Source organism: Sinocyclocheilus anshuiensis, unplaced genomic scaffold (genome assembly GCF_001515605.1).
Source record: "Sinocyclocheilus anshuiensis isolate Anshui unplaced genomic scaffold, SAMN03320099.WGS_v1.1 scaffold1018, whole genome shotgun sequence".
In the NCBI taxonomy this organism is placed as follows: Eukaryota; Metazoa; Chordata; class Actinopteri; order Cypriniformes; family Cyprinidae; genus Sinocyclocheilus; species Sinocyclocheilus anshuiensis.
Window position 1 is genome coordinate 906,179 of NW_015539893.1, and position 23,337 is coordinate 929,515.

General features: G+C 37.0%; 1 protein-coding gene across 2 annotated transcripts in view; it reads left to right on the forward strand.

The window, feature by feature from the left end:
* The window catches only part of LOC107685857 (ankyrin repeat domain-containing protein 11-like), a 180,871-nt gene that overhangs the window by 48,769 nt on the left and 108,765 nt on the right, over window positions 1-23,337 (forward strand). The gene's annotated exons all lie outside the window — the stretch shown is intronic.

The following is a 23,337-nucleotide window of genomic DNA, read 5'->3' on the forward strand; positions in this document are numbered from 1 at the left end:
GAAAGCAGTGACTGGGTGATTGACAGCTAATATTAACCAATCTAAAATCTGCATTAAAGTTAAGAATGTAAAGATGAAGTTTAATTGGTTATGTAGCCTAACGTTTCATAGAACGGCAGACAGGTGACCGTATCAGCACTTAGAAGGCACATACTCTGAACGTTTTTAGAGAAATTAAAACAGGTCGCACGACAACAATTATATGCACTTGCACAAATGCTCCCAAATATATTTTGAGGTCGCACAGATTAAATTTCGAGCCTTGCATAGCAATGGCTATTTCTGCCCACTGTTGAATTTTATTGGTACATGATTACTATTATAAAAATGTAACAGGGCTCCAGACAAAAAACACAAACAAAAAATACTTATTAAGTGCATATTGCAGGTTAGAGACCCAGTGAGTCGATGTATAGACAAATAATGTAGGAACTAGATTTTGTTTAAAATATACTTACAAATACGCTTATTTTAAGCAATCTGGCAACCATTGACACGCTCTCACTCCTCATTGCGGAAGCGCCGCTGCCGATGATCTGAAAACACAGACAAACAAGCTGGATTTTAGCGATCTAAATGAAAGTGTCACTCAGCCAGCCTGTGTTCTGTCATGAGATCTCGACTGTATTGTTTGCGATTGTGATCGCTGAATGAATGCACTTACTCAACCGCTGTTGTTTGAATAGAGAAACATGGGCTATTGCAATTTGGAATTACTAAGAAAATCCGATGTGTGTCAATATATTGTCTTAAAGTGACAGACTGGCGCTTGGGCCATCAAAATGCAAATCTACTCTTAATCTGAATAACGTTGTAGCTTTAATAAGCATTAATCTATCAATACATACACTGAAATCTATGCAGTGTTAATTTACATTTGATTACTTTTAGATTTCTTTTCTAGGCTATTACTTACCTGAACAGTAATGTTAGTAGAACTTCATGGAAAAATGACAGCATTGTTCATTTCATTTGTATATTTGTTTTATTGTATTTGTCAGTTTGTTTTACTTTGTTTCTTTGTTCATGTTCTTACTGTATCTTATGAGATCTCGACTGTATTGTTTGCGATTGTGATCGCTGAATGAATGCACTTACTCAACCGCTGTTGTTTGAATAGAGAAACATGGGCTATTGCAATTTGGAATTACTATAGGAATTTCACTGTTATAATATTTTTCATTTGTTTTACCAGTTTTCGTTTTATTGTATTTGTCAGTTTGTTTTAATCTGACACACATCCGATTTTCTCACAACTCTTTACGGTCATTTAAGACTTTATAACTCATTTAAGACTGCGTTTACAAGGTAACTTGCCAAAACCGCGCATTTTGACGTGTTTATTTTCGTCCATTGAAGCGCTGCTGGTGAGCTGTCTGAAGCGGCTCAGAATACAGCCGAGCGCGCAGCCTTTCAAACTATACTTCACTGCACCGTTTAAGCTGGATTTATACTTTCGCCTTGCTCCGCTTCGCGAGCCTCCGCTGACTGCGCGCACACCTTCCCAAACGGACGAGGCTTTTATACTTGTCGTGTTCGCCGTTGTACTATTCTTTGAAACAACAGGGGGCGACGAGGAGTAATTGTCCTCTAAAACCATCGGGAATCACCGGTGAGAAGTCATTTGCCGGTACAAGATTTCTCGCGTGATGAATGAGTTGATGAATTAATAATTTATGTACAAACTGATTAAAATAATCTTAAGCTTTTGTTTATTTCGCATCAAAACCAAGACAACTTTAAGCAAATAGTGTATAAATAGTATCTAAATGAGTTCTATTTCTATTTTTATACAATAAAAATAAAACGTACTTCAATTAAAAAGCCTTGGGCAAACTATGCAAAAAAAACGAAATTGTTTTCCCTCAAAGCGTTGAAAGTTGCACCTGGTGGAGTTTGAACTTAACATCAAACTGCTTCGGTTTCACACAAATGCCGGCACAGACGTGCATGTTCGGCTAGAGTTGCTTTGAACTCGTGCATCTTCGGAAGCGAAGCTGTGCAGAAAGTTACAAAAAAATTTATTTTTACATAACGCATGTGTATTTCCCTCATCTAAAATATAAAACACGTTTATTGACGGATACTTTTATGGTGTCTGGACTCTATTTTTAGGGGTTTAGAGAAATATAAAGAGATAGTTCAGTATATTGGTAATGAATACATTTTATGAGAATTTATATTTCAGGTTTTGACTGCGAATGTCACATCTGTAACGCTGGAATTGCCCATATACATGTGTTCATTTAATAAAAAGCAGTAAGTGAAACTGCTTAAATTTGCACTAAACATTTTTTATTTACTTTGTAGCAGTAGCTGTTCTATCTGGATTGTTTTGTTTTGTTTTTTTTAATGGGGGCAAAATAAAATCATGTTTTTTTATTATTTAAAAACAAATGCAAACATATCGAGATATATATCGAATATCGTAAAAAAATTGACAATATCGAGATATAATTTAAAAAAATATATATATATATCGCCCAGCCTTAGTCAGCAACGCTTTACCCTTGAGTGTAGTTTGGGCTCCTCCTCAATGCGTCCTATAAATGTTGTCATATATCTTGCACACATCCAGTCTGTTTTTCTTCATTAGTAACATGCAATTATATAGGATGTTGAATTTTCTTTAGCTCCTTACATTCTTTCTTATGTAGCCAACAGGTTAAGTAAAAACATGAATATGCAATATAGCGCATATATTTAGCAAAATGCTCCTCTCTATAATTATTTTTTCTAGCTGACTAAAGAGCTTATGGACGCTGAATGGTTATTCTGAGGTAAATGTGTTGTTATGTGGCATTGTTTACAAGCTTTACTCATTTTCTGCAGTTTGAAACACTGAATGAGCAATTACATGACACTTTTCAGTAAGTTGTACTGTATCTTATAATGTACGTTTTGATCTCCATTCATGTTTATTTCATACTATAGTAGTAAAGAAGAGAAAATGCCATGGGTTCATGTGCTGCTTGTACTGAGGTGTAGGGCTGCACGATATATATCGAAATTATCGAAACATCTCAAATGTACATATAGGGCTACACAATTAATCGAAGTTCTAATCGCGATTACAATTATGGATGCCACAATTACATAATCGTTCAAAGCGACAATTGATCGTTCAAAGTCCACTTACGTTATTCTGCACGCTTAAGATATGTTTTTTCTTTCTACATGTTATCTTATGGGTTTTTCCATTGTTTTAGTTTTAGTATAACATAATAATACCATTCATATTTTTACTTTTTTTATAATTTAAAGAAGAAACCAATCTGATGTATATTTGACATTTGAAGGCGTAGTACTATAGAAAAGCACTAAAGGTTTTTCAGTTAGTGTTTTCAGCTTGTTGATTTTCATATAAAAATACGGCATGCAGTTGCATCAAACAATGGTATAAACGTCATTCAATGTAAATTGTGATAATCGTAATTAATAATCGCAATTACAATTTCAAGGGAATAATCGACAATTATGATTTTTGTCATAATCGTGCAGCCCTAGTACATATCGCGATATGCATATAGCAATGGCATACGATATCTGAATTATTATTTTAATAATAGGCTACTTCTAAATGTTGCGAAAAGTTACTTGCATGACTTGCTTGACTTGCTTGACATTAAAAAGAGTTAAGTGCAATAAGTTGCAGAAAACAACTCTTTGCCGTCTCGTCTTGCTGTCTGACTCACACCTGAAAAGCGCACAAGCCGTATCTCGGCCAGCGTCTCTTCCGTTTTCGCAATTACAATTTCAAGGGAATAATCGACAATTATGATTTTTGTCATAATCGTGCAGCCCTAGTACATATCGCGATATGCATATAGCAATGGCATACGATATCTGAATTATTATTTTAATAATAGGCTACTTCTAAATGTTGCGAAAAGTTACTTGCATGACTTGCTTGACTTGCTTGACATTAAAAAGAGTTAAGTGCAATAAGTTGCAGAAAACAACTCATTGCGGTCTCGTGCTGTCTGTCTGACACACTCCTGAAGCGCGCGCACAGGCAGTAGTAAATGCTGCTCCATCTGTTTTTACTCCAAACTCACTTCATAACGTCAGTCGTGTGTTTGAAATAAAATCCTTCTGTGAGCTGATGTGCTTTCTTACACAGAATAAGGCACGCAACATATTATTTCATAGAATTCTATGCAGTGATAAAGGCTATGTCGATTAGCATTGCATTATAAATATACTTTTATTATAATGAAAATTATAATAAGAAGAACTCAGATAAACCATATATTCTCATAGTGTGTTTATTAGTCAAGTTGAATCAATGAAAGCAGTTAAAACAGATATTTTGTGTATTTTCTTTCTTCTGCGGGGCAGATTTGGAGTTTCAGCGTGAGAGCGCCCTCTGGCCTTCAGATGGAGCAGTATTTACTACTGATCACAGAACCCTGCTTCACTGACAAGCTGCACATGTCAAACATCGCAGCCTTTGCCAAAACGCGGTTGCAGATTAATTCCGATGAATCGTGCAGCCCTAGTCTTAAGAGAACGTGAACAGTTAGGAAAGAAATAGGATTTGGAGCAATAGGATCCCAGCAGCCTAATACAGTAAACCTGCAGCTGTCTGTCAAACAACAAAAGAAAAAGAGAACATCACTCACTGCTCTTGACTGACTAACCTTTGTAGCTTTATTATGAATCAACGTATATTAATTCATGTGAAGACTATGCAGTGTTTTAATGTTACATTTGATTATTCAGTTTCTGTATTGTTTCTTACTTTAATGCTACTGTTTAGGGCTGTAGCTATCGATTAGTTTAGTAATCGTGTATTCTACAGATTATTCCATCGATTAATAGAGTAATCGGATAAGAAGTCATTTTTCTTTATTAAAGAGCAATACTAAATATACAAGAGATAATAAGATGGATCTCTTAAAATAAGCAACTAATTTGTTTTCTTTTTAGAAAAATTAACATTTTTATTGCTGAAATTGCATACATTAATAACCATGAAAACTAAACCCATTTAATGCATTTAATTGCCAAATTACATTCAAAATGCAAATACAAATATATCAATAAAATAAATAAAATATAAATAAATAAATAAAAAACAAAAATCAATTTCACGTTATTTTAAAAAAGGTAAACAGTACAAACTAAAACTAAGGCATAAATCAAAATAATAGTAATAATAATAATACCTAAACATTGCATTTATGTTGTGCAACTTAACTTTCAAATTTCAGCCTAACTAAATCTCAAGCATGACATAAGACTTTACTGTCTTCTTGGAAGGCTTTGTGGCTTTTGTGAGAGGCAAAAATCAGTGGACAGGACGGTAACTTGGAACAGGAAAAAGAGACCATGCACAATTTTTAAACACATTTTTCTGCAACATGAAATTAGAGTTATTTGGAGAATAAACCCTCTTAAATGTCCCTTTACGTACTTGTGTGTGTGTGTGTGTAAAACATGTTTTTGAAATCCTTCATATTCTGTGTGCGGGTCAGTTCACAGCAGTGAGAAATTAATCTGTTCCAATAAGTTTAAATTGATTTTTACATTTTATGGGAATTTTTACCTTTAATAAAGCCTTTTTTTTCTAAAAGTGTGCATCATCTTTTGAGTCAAATTCTTACATTTAATCAGTCAATTAGAATAAAAGACATTTGGGCTGTTACCAAACAAATGATATCAGTATCAAAATGCATCTTTGCAATGCAGAGGAAACACAGAAGCTGCATGGGATGAATTTCCCACACAGAGGGACATGAATGCATTTAACCTGCAGTTACAAATGCATAAATAACATTTTGTTATTTTAAACATAGAACATTGAATACTGATATTTAAAATTATTTTAAAAACGAAAAGATACTTTAAATGTGAAATTAAAACTGCCAGCAGGTGGCAGCAAGTCACTGTTAAGAAGCGAGTCATTGCGATTGAACCAAATCATTTAAACAGTTGATTCATTCAGGAACGAAGCGCCGTCATGTTGCACAGAGACGCAAAACAGCGCTGTGACTGTGTTTGGATTTTTTTTGTTGGCCAAATAAAACAAAAACAGGCAATATAGTGTCTAAAATGTAAGTCTCTTAATATTACCTTCTTGTTTATTGAACTGTTGAATAAAATCACATTTGTAATCATGCTGATTTTAGAGGTGAAATCTGGCACATTTTGTGTGATATTGACTAACTTTCTTTTTTGTGGTATTTTTATGCACAATGGCACTTAGCCTTTTACAAAACATAGCTAACGTAGGGACATCATAACTAGCCACCATATTGATTTACGGTCTTAAATATGTCCAGCACTTTTTTTTACAGTCTATGGTCCAGCGTTTATCGGGTTGTGCGTCAGTAATAATGGTCCGTGGGGAAACACGATGTTCCGTGTGTAGTTACAGTAAATGGACTAAACGAAGCCTCGAGGCAAATAATTTGCCTCGATGATTTTGTTTTATTCGAGTTACTCGAGGTATTCGAGGATTCGTTTCAACCCTACTACTGTTAAATATATCTAATGTAAGCCTGCCTGAATGTTAAAGTTTATTTTATTTGTATCTTTGTTTTTTTTAGATTTGCGACATTGCTTTTTATGTTATGCTAAAACACTACTGGTCACTTTCAGAAGTTGTAGTGATGCTTTCTTTTCCAAGACAGAATGTGAAACATATACATTGGTTATATAATTTTTAGTTTTTAAATATTTTAAAATATAATTTAAATTTTCACACATTTAAAGCAATATTGTATCGCGTATCGAATATTGCATTATTTAACAAGATATCGCATATCGCATTTTTCTTCAATATCGCACAGCCCTACTGAGGCGCTAAAGCGATCGCTCATGCCGCTTTAAAGAGCGCCAAAAATGGCATTACATGCACATTTTTTAATCAAAACAAAATTTATATAGTTGCCAGTGGCGATCTCAGCAAAAATATCACTCGCAAATGCGACCATTTTAGTCGCAGTCTGGAGTCCTGCATAGCATTTTATTGGTTAAAAAAAGTCCATTCCAATAGATGCTGGGTCTGAAGGAGTTAGGATATTACTTCATAATTCAAGTACTTGCAGTGTAATTTTTTGTGCCTCATTGCTTTAATGAAACCCTTTTAATACATTGCAATCAAAAGTAGGATTGCTGAATTTGATTCTGGAAAGTAGCTGATGGTTACCTTTGTACATGACCACAGTGTTTTGTATACATAAAATGTATCCTTGATGGCATTGCCTAACTTCATTGTAAGAGCTGGGTTATTAGATGCTTATCTTGACTGGAGATGAGCTTTGCTTGGTCCATTACTTTCTATCACTTTTTCTGGTCTGCTGCAATAGAATGCATAGAGTGATAAACCTTGCAGACACATTGACAATTTAGCGTTCAGACCTTGAATTGCCTGTGCACAGGAAGAATGTGCAGTCATTGTGTACAATTGCCATGGTGACTGTAAATCAGAACCCAAACTAGGGCTATTGTCAGGAAAGCAAATGTTTGACTGTTAAATCAAGGTTACACAATTAGTCATCTATAGAAATCCAGTTGTTATACTTTTATAGGCATCAAAGATAAAAAAAAAAAAAAACAAGATTAGGCTGAATATTTAAATTTCTATTTTTTTTTTCATCTGGTCCAGAGAAACAGTTGCCTTGACAACAGGAGAGTATTTCAGCTGAGCACGGCTGTGCTATAGAAATGGCACTGGAAACTGTGTCAGGAATGGTGCAGATTCTCAATTCACATGATATGCCGCCTCTTCTGCAGTTTTGTCATATCACACATTTCATATTTTATCCATACACTCTTCATGGTTCATTATCATTGATTCTTTGCCTCTTCAGTGTCTCTTGTTTTGTAATTTCTCTTCTCATAGTTTGGCACGTTTGCAGCAGTGTAGGCTGGAGCAGAGCTGAGCTGTATGTGTATGCCAGATGGACTAATCTGCTCATGTTGGGCTGTCCCCATCCCCCTCTCCCTGAGCTCAACCAAGTCAAAAACCATTTCTGTTTTTTTTCCATACAAAGACACTTGTGTTTGTGTGCTGATATTTATGTTAATTTGGTTAGAGTTGCATGATACCAAAAAATTCTGGGTTTCACTTTATTTTGTGTCCTTGTTACAGTAGGGCTGGACGATATGGCCAAAATTGATATCACGATATATTTCTTAATTCGATACGATATAATTCCGATATCGATATGACCAATATTTATCTGAAATAGAAATCTTTTGTAACATTATAAATGCCTTTATCATCACTTTTGATCAATTTTAAGCATCCTTGCTAAATAAAAGTATTAATTTCTATAATTTCTTTCCCAAAAAAATAATAAAAATTATACTGAATGGAATAGTGTATAATGTTACAAAAGCTTTTTATTTCAGATAAATGCTGATCTTTGGATCTTTCTATTCATCAAAGAACCCTGAAAAAAAAATTTACTCAACTGTTTTAAATATTGATAATCAGCATATTAGAATGATTTTATCGCGATACATATTGATATTGAATTATTGTCCAGCCCTATGTTACAGTGTAGTTATAGAATTAAGTACTGATTCCTGAGGAATATTAATTAACAACAGGTACTTACTATATGGTTAGGGGTTGGTTTAGGGTTAGTTGCTTGTAATTATGCATAATATACTGTTATTACTATAAGAAGTTATGTAACGTATAACAAAGGGCAAAATAAGGTGTTAGATACCAGTGAAATTTCATGATATGCCCCACCATATGAAATTTACTGGCCCCACCGCAAAAAATGAAGGCAAATGTAGAAACACGTGTAACCTAGGGGTGAACGATATGACCCAAATCTCTCATGATACAATGAGTAATTACATTGAATGAAATTTCGTGATAATAAGACAGACCTGCCTAACTGATTTCTTAAGCGAGTACAGTAGTCATTTAGACTAGACATTCAAAAACCATTTTTGGTTTTTGCATTTAAATAATTTCCATGCATTTTATTTCTCTCAGAACTGCCTCTGTTCATGTGCCCGTGAATCTGCGTGCTGAGATGAGAAAATGCCTCCCCGCTTGTAACATGCATTTGAGAAAGCAACATGTGCCGAACATCTTCCCTTGTAATGAGAAGCGTTTCTAAACCTGTCGTCCAACAAAAGAGAACATTATAACATGTTTTTACTCTGCAACATCATTTGAGTGTTTGAAATAACGTAATTTTCTGATCTGATGTGGCTTCTTATCACAGAATGAGGCAGAAAATATATTCCATATAAATTCCATAAGTCGATTAGCAATGGATTGTTTCATCATTCAAAGCCTTTCTGTATACTTTTTAATCAGTCATTTAGCAGTCATTTAAGAGACATTTAGCTTTCATAGTGCTAAATAGTGGCCAATCCCTAAAAATAATACTTCTCTCAGAAGAAATTAGAAGTAGACATGTGATAATCCATGTTTTTCTACAGTGTACAGAACTGTACTGGAGTTTTTTTTTTTTTTAAATGGCATTTTAAATAGCAAATCGCAAAAAAAAAATACTCTGATGTGCCAAGCCATCAGAACCGAAAACCATGGTTAAAGGTGTGTGACTGAGCGCAGACCTGCTAACCTTTGGAAAATATTTAACATTAAATCTTGCATTTTGCACATTGCGCAATTACGATTTTGACATTAGCCATTAGGGCTGGGTAACAAAAAAAAAAATAGATTTCTCGATTTTAATCAATTCTCATTTTTATTTTATTCCAAAAATCGATTATTCTAGCCTGCCAGAAAATGAACGGAACATTGTAGCGCGCCTCCCATCCAATAAATTGCAATAAGCTTTGTTTTTTTGTGTTTGATTTGTTACTTTTGAAATGAAACAAAGTCTCAGATTTCAAATTCTGTCCATTTTAATATAATATTCAAATATTAAATGCCGTTTTGGCACTGTTTAATGTGGAGTGACAGATCGCTGTAGCCCTTCGGTTAGAAGTGGCAGCGCAAACTGATCATCTCTGCTTTAATAGCAGTTACAGCATGAAATAAACATGAATGAACATCTGAAGGTATGTTAAAAGAAAGAGTAGCCTACAACTTATTGAAATCCGTATCCTGTCTCATGTAATTACTCAATCAGTGTTTCAAATGCCGAAAGACGACAATAGCTTCTAAACAATGTGTCACGTAACGTCACATTTACCACAGAAAAACATATTCGGTGACCATGAACTCTAGAGAGGAGCATTTTGCTAAATATGCACCATAAAACATATCCATTATATATTTTTTTTACTGTTCTTCAATATTTAATTTATGTTCGAATAAATCCGTCAAGTTTTTGGACAACCACCATTTAAATGTTTATGTTTTAAAAAAACGAATTGGAGTAGAAATATAATTATGTAATTTAAAGTTCAAGTTAGTATTATACATTTTATATTAAAAAAAACATAGTATATTTTAAAGTGCCCCTATTATGGATTTTTAAAAAGGACCTTTCATGCAGTGTGTAACACAGCTCTAAGTGAATGAAAACATCCTGGCAAGTTTTAAATCTGAAAGTGCACCGTGTATAAAGATATTGTCTCTTAAAAGGAAGAGTCGACTCTGAATCATTTAAACGAGTCGTTTTTAAAACGAATCCCAAGCCATTTCATGTTGACGTCAACATGAAACATTAGCATATTGCCCGCCCACTTGTTGGTTTTTCGCGTTGGTCTGAATGAGAATGCAAATTCATTTTTTGCCACTAGGTGCCGCTTTTGGAGTGGTAAAATAGCTGTTTCCCCGGTAACGCTGTACACAAAGCAGCACTGCGCTCACAAACGCTGCTTTATCAGGCATTACAGCCATGATGAAATTAAAATGAGATCAATCGGACCAATCACAGCAGATTAGCGTCAAGGAAAGGAGGGGTTTGGAAAACTGAAACGTTAAACGAATCGTTTGGGAGTCGTTGAGCAAATAGGTAAAAATAAATGCATATTATAAGACAATGAAAGTGTTTTTTGACCTTGCATGCATGTCAACAAAGTTCACTGTATATCATAGTAATAAATACCATTTATTACAGCATTGATATTTTGTTTTCTTTTTAATTTATACACATTAAATATTATATGTGTGTAATAAAATGTGTATTTCCATTACAGGTTTAGGTCTTAAATTTCATATAAGGTGGTATTAAGAAGGTCTTAAAAAGTCTTAAATTTAACTTGTTCAAGTCTGCAGAAACCCTGATACAAATCAGCAAATTTCAACTTCCATTTTATTGACTCTCAGGTATATTTTACAGCATTAGTTGAGAGATTTTATTTTTCCTTTAGAAAATTTGGCATGTCTTGTACCTGATATATATCCAAAATAATCGATACTGAATCGAATTGAATCGAATCGCAAGCTTGTAAAGGATAATCAAATCGAATTGGCAGGTCTGATAAGATATTATAAGTTATATAAGGTATATTAAGCTGCAGTGTAATGCTCTAGTGTTCACTGAAGATATGATCAGCTGTGTGTATGTGATCATGGGCATTTTCAGGCCATTTTGTGTGTGTTTGACATTTCAAGCACAAGTCACAAAAGCAAATTGGATTCAGTACTAGTATTCTGTGACAGGCAGCTTTCTGCATGTGTGCTTCAGGTATGTGTGGACAGAAATTGTCTTTCTGACAATGTGTGAATCCCTTGGACTTCTCTTCTCATTCACATCTTATTGTGCTTGAACAGTTTAAAATCGGTTGTACATTTAAACTGACAAGACTTAAAAACACATGATAAACTTTTGTGAACTGTCCTGAACGTTTTCATGTTTGTTATGCCCTGCATTCACTTCAGACAAGCAAACTGTTTACATTAATACCTTCACAAGGTGGAAACTTTGACCAAAAAATCTAATTTGATTCTCTGTGCTTATACCCATATGAGTATTCAAAAGTTGCTGCCTCTAGCCAGACTCAGGAGGACCGCTTAACATCCTACTACATCCTACTATACTAGTGGAGCTAGTATTGTGGTGGAATGGTGTCTGTTTCATTGGCCTGATAATGCCATTGGATGGGACATGGAGTGGTTCCTACAGAAGCCAAGCTGATCAATAATGTAGATGTCTTCGAAGAGGAGCAGAGATCAGCTTTTGCTACTGTATTACATGGCTTTTCACAGTCTCTGACTCTTACTCTTGCTGCTTAGGAGATAGTGTCAGGTTCCTCTGAAGGTGCATGGGACAGATAGGATGGCTGAATTTAATTTGCCCAGCTTTCCGTATCATCAAACCATTGTTATGAATGTCTGCTTTCAAACACAGATGGGAGACACTAGAGAAGCCTCGTGCACATCTTCAACTCCCAGTTTCCTTGAATAAGCTGGGTGTGCAAAACATGCTTGTGTATTTTTTTCCCCGTAACTTCTGTGTCCACTACGGTCCGCAAGTCCCCAGCGATTGTGAGCATTCTGCTTTGTCTTCAGTATTCAGAGAGGGCATCATGGCCGCAGTCAGACATGTAGTGAGATAAGAGAGGCAGTGTTATCTGACGAGAGGCACTTTGTGGCATAGGGTGGGGGGAGGGGAGCTCCCGCGGCCTGATTTCCCACATAAATGGAGCTGACTGAATTGTGGAAATGGTGGCGCTTCCTGTAATCCGATGCCCTGGGGAACAGCACAGAGAAAACGGGCTGCAAACAGAAGAGAGGTGGGATAAAGGATGGCTGTGCCCTCAGGCTTGCATTAAAGCACTCGTCTCCTCCTTAATTCCACAATGCCCATTGCCCCATATAGGTCTACATGCTCTCAAAAGCCACAGGCCCGGCCACGGACCCACAACAACCTGGACCAAAGCAACTTTTTTTCCCCCTCATCCATGCAGCTGTTCTAGCAGTGGCGTATATAAAACCGCTCCCTTCTTACCTAGTTCTCTGCCTATGTGTAGCTTCAGTTGTTGACTATCCTTGCATGAAATGCTTGTGGTTGAAGTGCTTTTCATGTAATGTGATGTGGGGACGATTTTCGTCCTTTTCTCAGAGGACATTGAATCTCCAAAGCACATCAAACATGCATTGCGGCTTCGAATGCAGGAAATGCAGTCTCTGTAGAGCCACTGACTCCATAGCATGTGGGAATGGTTTTGGTGATCTCGAGTTTGATTGCGGTTGATGTTTCCATGTGTTTATCTGCTCAGATGTGTGCTTTGAGGCCCTCTGCCAGCTATTTCCATCAGAACTACTAATGGACTAGAGCACCTCAGATTTAACAGTGGTTTCCCTCACCTCTCTCTCTGCAACCCCACCCCCCACCCCTCAGTTCTCATGACATCATCTCATGTTTGTTTGCTGTCATACATTAAAAATGATTGTATTACACTAATAAATCTACTAATACATTTACTGATTTTTTTATATTTTATGATACTTGGTCAAATGACTGGTTGTTGTGAGGGTCATCCTTGGTTGTTTAGGTTAAGGTAACGTGAATGAATATTATCCAGGTTGAAAATGATTGGACTTTGCCTTACTCTTTACAGGCTTAAATCAGTTTTCTAAAGCTCATTGAGGTTTGTTTTGCAGGAGATGATGGGTGTGTTGGCATGGGATAAGAAGTGATGCTTGGAAATATCATCTGAACCTGTATTTATTTATTTTTCAAATTAAGGTATTCTTTCTAATTTATTTATTTGTAATGCAGTAGATTTGCCCTTACTGATCAGAGTACTTCATGTGCAGGCCTGCTATTACATGTTGGTTTGTTATGGTGAGAGCTCATTAGGACATTAAAGGGTTACTCCACCCCAAAATGAAAATTGTCATTAATCACTTACTCCCATGTCGTTCCAAACCCGTAAAAGCTTCTGACACAGAACAGCATACGCCGTTTGCGTTCAGTGAATACTTTCCAAAATGGCGCTACGGTGATGCGGAGGAGACGAATTGTCAAATAAAGTCGTTATTTTTGTTTTCTTGCGCACAAAAAGTATTCTCGTGACTTCATAAAATTCAGATTAAACCACTGATGCAGGGATTAAAGTTCCGTCGCTACGACGGATTTCCGTCAGTTCATAAAGACAGTCACTTGCTTCATTCCTGAATGATTCAGTCGTTCGTACAAATCAATTGAATGAATGACTTGACACCACTTGCTGGCGGATTTAGTTTAATTTTTAGCGTATAATTTCAGTTATTTGAATCATATTTCTGTATTAAAAATTTTATATTTAAAACAGTTTTCATTTTGGGGTGGAGTAACCCTTTAATTGTTGAAGTCTTGAAGTTTGCATTTTCATTTTCTCCTGGTGAATGACAGTTAAGCAGTCAGGAAGATTTAGTTTGAATTAATGCGTTAGTCTTTACATGAGTCATAAATCAAATTTACCTTGATCATTTGAAATAAAGAATTTATATACTACGAAACTTACTGTAACCCTTACTGTAAACTTCCTCCCCAGCCCAAAAAGATTAATTGAAACTAAGCGGGAACAAAGTGCAGAAACTCGGTGTTCACCCAGTCTTGTGCTGGTTCCTTGTTGTTTGTGGCACCTGCCATTCTACAAATCCTTTCAAAGGATTCCAGTGTTAAAAGCAAATGGAGCAGGGTTTCATAAACCTGGGTAAAAATTAGTGCTAGCCCCGCTTCTAAAGTACAGGTATGAAAAGTACCTTTACCCAGGGTTTAGAATGACAGTAACCCAGGGTTAAGCACAGTGAGAAATCCACAATGTTTATTTTTATCAGTGTAACTTTTTTTGTGCCATATTTCAATGTGTTTTATGAACCTGCTATTACGGAGTACAAAGAAACGGTTATTGAAGGATTTAGCAGCACAGACTATATTTGACCCGACTTTAAACTGGCAGCTTGTGAATAAATGGTCAAAAGTGCTGTTGCTCATTTCAAAATGTTAAGGGCGTTTACACATTCTTAAAAGCCCAGCAGCAAGTAACGTTCAGTGTAATTGTAAGTGTAAGAGAAAAATGGAAAGTAGTCATGGATAGCCAAATGATGATTTTATTTATTTGTTTGTCGATTGATTGATTATAAGTAGGGTTGGGAATCGAAAATCATACAGTTTGGCTACATTTGCGATCAGAAGCTAAAAAAGCTAAGTATATCTGTGATAGAATCGGAATTGATAAAATTCAAACCCTAATTATAAGAGGGCTAAAGGGGTCATATGATGTTGCTTAAAAGAACATTATTTTGTGTATTTGGTGTAATGAAATGTGTTTATGCGGTTTAAAGGTCCCATATTTTACACCTTTCTGGAGTTTTATTTTAGGTTTTGATGTCCTTAAGAATATATATTTGCAGTATAAGTACCAAAAACCATCTCAATATATTTTTACAGCTCCTTTCTCAGGAGCTCTGCTGAGAACAGGTCGATTTTGGCCTGTCTAATTAATATTCATGAGCCTCTCTTCTGATAGGCCAACCACAGGTAACTAGGGTCAGCCGACGTCACAGCGCTAGCTGGAGGCAGCAAAACAAAGGGGAAACTGGAAGCGGCCCATTCAAACCAGCGCAGATTCGGCTACATAAGGAGCTTAAAATATCATCTTCTTGTGATGTTGGGTGCCAGAATCTACGTAATACAGCCTCAAATTAGAAATTTGATCGCATATCTGCTGCCACTGCCAGACAAAAAACCGACGACAGCTGTGGTTAAACGTGATAAAACGAGCAGACTGGACAGAAACGAACGTCAAAAATGCTCGCGTTTGCAGTGCACACTTCTTATCAGAAAAGGTTCAATAAAGTATAGTCTTTTGTTGTTATGGGCGCGTCTACAGATTTCTTGCCATACGTCTATGTTTCTTGCATCTCATGACTGTGTCGTGTATGAAATAATGTCTGTGTGCATCCACAGCTTTACTGTTAATAGAGAAACACGGCAAAACGGTGGTAATTCATAAATACACAGCCTCTCTCTCTCTCTCTCGTAAATTAACAGTTGATGAATTACACTTTTCTGAGAATAGAATATTGAAGTGGAAAGTGACCATGTCATACCATAATGTATCCAGGCTGAATGTGAGTTTGTTAAAACATTGCTGAAGTAACTGTTACTAAGGCTTATTTATCTTTTTAGCGTACATTACTAGTCTTGTGGTGAACAATCAATCTGTGCAAGTTAATCTACAAAACACAAAAAGTTTTTATTTTTAATGTTTAGTCAAAATCTGAGAATTTGCATCCTTCTGGATTGGTGTTCCTTCTCTGATGTGAGTTTGATGGCTGGGGTGGAATATCCTTAACCACTGCCCTCCAACCACTAGTCTGCAGCGGGCTAGAGATGGCGTGGTGGTGCACTAAAATCAAGTCCCGCCCTCAAAATTTTGCTCATTCAATATTAGGGTTGGGCCGATAGACGATGCCATCGTCCATCGCTGATGGCTGATAGACATCACGATGTTGAGCAGGCGCCGCGCCACTCGCGTCCGGTGTAGACACGGTGTTAGGAATCGTGCTTTCCTTTATAAGGATTCACCCCCTAACTCTTCCCCCCACACCCCTCCCCCCGCCGATGTCATCGTCCATCGCGATGTTTCACTGTAGACATCGTCCGATGCCAATTTTGTAGACATCGCCCAACCCTATTCAACATTTTCAATCAGAAATACATCACAGTACTGAAGTGAAGTTGGTCGCAATTTCAGGTTCATGCTGACTTAATATTTTTTGCTTTGTTTTGGTGAATGTTTGTAAATTATTTCTTTTTGAAATTGCATGCACAGATGAATCGTTTATAAGTGCAGCCATTAAAATATAAGGTTAATTTTTAATTTCAAGTTGACTTTTTAATTAGACCCTGTTCTGTCTTTTTTCCTGCTTATGTTGACTATGCTTGGTTAGGCTTCACAGGGCTCCAGACTGCACCTAAAATGGTCGCGTTTGCGACCAAAAATATTAATTTGCGAGTGAAGTTTTTGCTGAGATCGCCACTGGCAACTGTATAAATGTACATGTTATGATTTTAAAAACGTGCATGTAATGCCTGTTTTCCTGATTGTTTTGCGAACACATCATTTGTTAGGTTGACGTAATAAACTGAGATGACGCGCATCGAAGTTTTAGTGGAAAAACAGTCCTCATCTCTTCCAAACGCCAGCGTTGACTGCACACATGCTAAAAGCAGCTCCAGTTGTGGCAGCATGAGAGAGATCGAAAATGACGGAGACGTGCAAAGTAAAAGTGCGAAAAAGCAGTGTCTATTTCGTGCACAACTTGAACAAACTACAACAGGTAAAGCTGTCAGCTGTGTGGACATTAACAATATCGTTAACAATTCTCGTTTATAATCAATACTAATATGGCTTCTTGTTATCAAGATATTTTGTCTATATGCTGTGTTCTGTTCATGTGTGAACTTCATATTATTTGCAGTGCACTTTGCCGTCCAATAATCACAATAAGCTTTGTGCTCGGTTGCCTTTTAATAAACAAAGCATCAGCTTTAAAATTCTTCCAAATTCATAATGAAATTCAAACAATAAATACTGTTTTCATGCTCCTTAATGCGGCGTGAGCGATCGCTTTAGCACCTCAGTTCAAGCGGCATGTGAAAGTGAAAAAGTGAAAGTGACGTGATGTGACCAAGTATGGTGACCCATACTCGAAATTAGTGCCCTGCATTTATCCCATCCAAAGTGCACATACAGCAGTGAACACACACACACACACCGTGAACACACACCCGGAGCAGTGGGCAACCATTTTTTTGCTGCGGCGCCCGGGGAGCAGTTGGGGGTTCGGTGCCTTGCTCAAGGGCACCTCAGTCGTGGTATTGAAGGTGGGAGAGAGCGCTGTACATTCAGTCCCCCCACCTACAATCCCTACCGGTACGAGACTCGAACCCGCAACCTTTGGGTTACGAGTCCGACTCTCTAACCATTAGGCCACGACTTCCCCTATCTATCTACTATAGTACGAAATAAACATGCATGGACATCAAAAGGTATATTATAAGATAGCTTACAGTACAACTTACTGAAATGTGTCATGTAATTGCTCATTCAGTGTTTCAAACTGTGGAAAACGAGTAGCCTAATGTTTGTAAACAATGGCACATAACAATCATTTACCGCAGAATAACCATTCGTTGTCCATAAGCTCATTAGTCAGCTAGAAAAAATAACTATAAAAAGGAGCATTTTGCTAAATTTATGCACTATATTGCATATTCATATTTTTACTTAACCTGTTGTCTACATAAGAAAGAATGCAAGAAGCGAAAAATAATATTCAATACCTCCTATATAATTGCATGTTACTAATGAAGAAAAAAAGATGTGTGCAATACATATGACAACATTTATAGGACTCATTGAGGAGGAGCCCAAACTACACTCAAGGGCCAAGTGATGCTGACATAATTATGGTATGTGATATCGGCACAGATTCTGTGTTACAAACAATTCTTTGTGACTGAGTATAATTCTCAAGTTGGAAAAGAGGGTTAATTCCCATTTTAAGTGAACTTTAGTTCCCAGGACATCTACAAGATGGATTAAAATGCTGATAAAGACAAGAAAAGATGAGACATAAACACATGACAGCATGACTGAAATGTTTATTCTGCACTTAAAAAATTATTTGGTGCCTAATTTTTAGAGATGCACCGATTTTTAGCATGGATCGGTGACCGGCCTGTCACATCTTGCCGATTCCGAGCCGATCCTTTTATTGCCAGCGGCGCCTGCAATGACGTCACAGCCACGCGCACACTCATAGTCACGTGTAAACATGTCGTTCCATGTGAGAATGATTCTAATTTTAATTGCAAACATGTAAACAGCGACTGATAATGTATTTATGTCGTGCCAGATGAGGCTTGAACAGCCTGAGTGAGTGTGTGAGAGAAATTTATAGATGCATACTGCGGTAGAAAAAAAAAAGATATTTACAAAATAGGATTTAGGTAAGCAACATTATATGGCCATGATGTTTCCCCGAATATCAATATCAACACGACTGCAATGTGACCCTGATTTTATACAATAGTATTTCAATAAATATTGACTGTTTTTGCTCAATTTCGCTGACGAAAATAGTTCCGATCAAAGCTACAGCAGGACTGTTGTTTGTCTCCGAGCAACACACAGCAGTGTTTCGTTACTGAATGAATCAACGTTTTTGAATGATTTGAGTGAGTCAATGATTCAGTGGTCCATTCATAATAAGTCACTTGCCTCGTTTCTGAATGAATCAGCCGTTTGAATGAATCAGTTGAATGAATGAATAAATTACTCACTCATTAAAACAGACATTTGCCACCACCTACTGGTGGCTTAGTCATATTTAAAAGTATCATTGCATTTTTTCAACATTTATTTGTTTAAAAAAATATGTAAAACATTAATCTTATAAAATTAGTTATGCATTTGAAATTTTGCATCGTAAATGCATTTATGGAACCTCAGCTTCATCAAACTGTCTGTGTAAATGCATCTAATGCCACTTCAGATGCAGCTTCTGTTTCCTCAGCAGTGGAAAGATAGAGTTTGTTAATACTAATTTCATTTGAATGGTAACAACTCTACAGTTTCTTATTATTCTAACTAAATTAATTGAAACAAAGTAAAAATTTGATGTGAAAGATGACACGTTTAATAAGGTTGGGGAAAAATGCCCATTTATAAGCATAGTGGGAAATTACATCTGTTTTTTTACATAGGCCTACAGCAACTCATTTTAAGTGAACTATTTCTTCCTCTTTCCAGTCACATAGCTCTTTATTTTGAGAGTTGTTTAAGTGAGAGAAAATCTGTAACTTAGTCCAGATTGGGGGAATTGTAATGTTTAATAATTTATTTTATTATGTAAATAATTTTTGCATTGAAATTTGCATAGATGTTTGTTTGTATATGCTGTCAATTATAGCTCTTAGAAAGAAAATCGGAATCAGCAAAAATCGGTATCGGGCGGTCACACTTCCAAAAAATCGGAAATCTGAATCGGCTAAGAAAATTGCAATCGGTGCATCTCTACTAATTTTGTTTCTTGTAGGATCCAATGGCTCCTTAATCGACTTTTATTTCATTTATTTATTTTTGTCTGGAGCCTTGAGAGAGATACTTTTAAGCTTAGGTTGATTTTTTTTTTTCCTGTATGCGTTAAACCAGTGTCTGCTTGCTTTGCCTGTTTTGATATAGTGTTCATAGCCTGATGGTCAGGATGTGGCAAGCTTGGCAGGTCTATCCTCTGCAGTAACGTTTCTTTCCTTTGCTAGAAAGAATTTTGAAAGCATCCTCTTTCACTTGCACTAATAAACAGCCCATTTGACTGGTGATTTAAAGGGCTTTAGCCTTCCTCAGTCCTAGAGTTTCCTTTTAGGGTCAACAGAGCATGACTCAACAACAGGACAGGAGAGACTGAGAGAGAGACTGTCTCACCACTACCATCTAATGAACACCGTAAACTGGTCTGGGAAGCTTAAAATATAAAGAATTACTTCTGTTCTACCTGATCTCAAACTGGTTTTGACAAACACTTCAGTTGAGTGACTTCTTTCTTTGTAATTTCTAGTTTTTGTAAGTTCTAAATGACTTGTTAAGCATATCCTCTCATAACCTGGTGGTCTTTCAAGCCAGAAGCTTGCGGTGAGTTTAACAATGGCTAGTTGATGTGTGTATGAGCAGGCAGCCGAGCTACTCTTGTTCTCGGTATTCTGAGGATTTTCTCGGAAAGATTACAGTCTCATTTTGAAGCCCCATTAAGAGGGAGTTCTCTCCACTCAGGATTAATCCGATTTGGCACTTTCCTGCTGGGAGAGTCCTCAGGGTTCTGATCCTCCCAGACACCCCATCTGAGTGAGGACTGCCCTTAGTCAAGTCAAGTCAAGTCTGCTTTATTGTCAATTCTTCCACATGTACAGCACATACACACAGAGAATTGAGATTGCGTTACTCTCAGACCCTTGGTGCATACAGATAACACTAACAGTAGAACATAAATACAGATATACAGATTAAATATAAAATACAACTAGCAGGGAGATGGTGCTGTCTTAATGAGGAGTGACCGGAGGGGGCCTTTGACACTCTGTGCTATACTCTAGTCAGCTGATCAAATTTATGGCGCTTTTCCATTGCATGGTACGGTACGGCACGGCTCACTTTTGGGGGTGTTTTCCACTCTGTACAGTACCTGGTACTTTTTTCAGTACCACCTCGGCTGAGGTTCCAAGCTAACCGTACTGTTACCAAAATGTGACGTGTAAACCCTGCTGATCACTGAGAGAGAATCGTCACTACCTGTGTCACTGAACTTGCGACACGAGACACTAGACCCGCTAGATTAAATCCGCACAGCCAGCGAGGATCAAACGCAACTTTTTTTTGAACAAACTCAACAGTTTTTGAACAAGCCCACCTTTGAACGAACGCAACAGTTTCAAACGAGCGCAATAACAAAATAATGGCTGTTTCTTGGTCTGTTGACGAAGGACAGATGTTACTCTCGTTGATACCTGAGGAGCGGATCCAGTGAGAGCTTGATGGGACAACGTTGAATGAAAAAGTTTTTCAGGAGGTCACGGCAGTAGAGGCGGCGCAACTAACGACATGTCTATAGGGCCTTTCGCACCGCTTTAGTTCCAGAACTAAATGGACAGTACTAAAGTACTGGGACGATTTTGCGCAAACTATTTCCCAGTACCATTTAAAGGGTTGCATTCGCACCGACAGTGTGTACTAGGAACCGGTCGACAGCGACGTCATTTGTGCACGGCGTTCAACAGCGAAAACAAAGAAAAACAACATTAACAACAGGAGGATGGAGGACGCTGTGATCGGAGCTGTGTTTTTGTTGTGTCTCGCGGGTTTCACAATAATGGACATGGAAAGTCGACGTATACGTAAAGCGATTGAAAGAACGGAAAGGAGGTCTAAGAATCTCCAACGACAACTGGCAGTGCTACATTTGCTACAAGTGCCTGCACTTCAGCGTCCGTCCATCTATCGCTGTTCTCCATACTTGCGAAATAAATTGACACAATGTGTACAGTATGTTTACACGGCGTTTTAAATCATGGCGGGTGAGGGCATTTTCGTACGCGTTTGGCCAATCAATGTCTGCTTACGTCACGGGTAGTACCAGTTGTGCTGGTTAGACCCTGCTCCGGAGTAAGGGCTAATTTGGTTCTCGAAAAAGGCAGTCCGGTACTAAAATCGCTCCCAGTTCCGGCGGTGCGAAAACGCCAAAAAGTGGGTAGTTCCACAATTAGTTCTGGTACTATGAAAAGGTTCCTGCGGTGCGAAAGGCCCTTATAATCCTGCCCACTTTAAAGCGGTACTAAACTGCAGTGGAAACGCAAACTGAGCCGTGCTGTGCCGAGCCGTACCATGCAGTGGAAAAGCGCCATTAGTAGCTTTTGCATAAGATGCGAAACATGTTTTGCCATATTTGTTCTACAGACGATGGTACTTCTGATTGTGTAGATTGTTGAAAAGTGGTGTGCTAATGTTTTTCGAAGTGATCTAGTTTGCATGTTTTGCCTGCCAGTTGATGAAATATGCAAAATAACCCTGTAAGCTTACATTGAAGGGAGGTCTTATGAGTTTTCTCATGATTTATTTTATGACCCATAAACATTATGGTTGATGTTATAAATCTTTTTTGTTTTTACTTGTTTTATTTTTGGCAGAATGGTAGAATGAGGGTTAGAGTGCTGCAGGGATGGTGTATATTTGTAGGCCAAAGCACTGGAACCAGTTAGCATTTTAGCACTTATGGTTTCATCGTCTCAAAGTCAATATATATATTTTTTTTAAATGTGTTTTTGGTGAAATGCCTGGAATGAGGTCTGTGGATAACACAAGCTTAAGATATTTTTATATTTTATTCTAGAGCATACAACATGAAGGGCCACAACATATAATGTTGCATATCCACAACCATAGCATATAGATAGTCGTAAGGGGCTATTCACACAGAATGTGATTTGCGTTGAAAAACATGAGATACTGTGGAATGGGGTAAAAAAACAACAACTTGAGCACCCTGTTTTCAGAATGCAGTGTCGTTTGAGAAACTGCAAAAGATGCAAGACATGAGCGCAGCGGTCAAACACGTCCTTTAATCGCATGTTTACATAGAAAAACAATGGAAAACAGTGCAGTAGAATTTAAAAACGTGTAAATAATTACTATTGTTTGTTTCATGTTTACATGAAGGTGACAGGCTGAAAGGTGCTGTTATTTTCTTTGTTTTTACAAAACTTTTACTGTTAATAATACCCTACTACTGGTGTTATACTTTTAGTCATTTTGAATTTTAATTGCTTAGACGTTTTTTTTTTTTTTTTAGTAAAACTGAATGTCTACATTTTGAAGAAATATTTAGCATTTTTCTTATTTCTGAACATAGGTTTCACTTAATACAAGTTTGTGCAATATTTGCCTTAATATTTC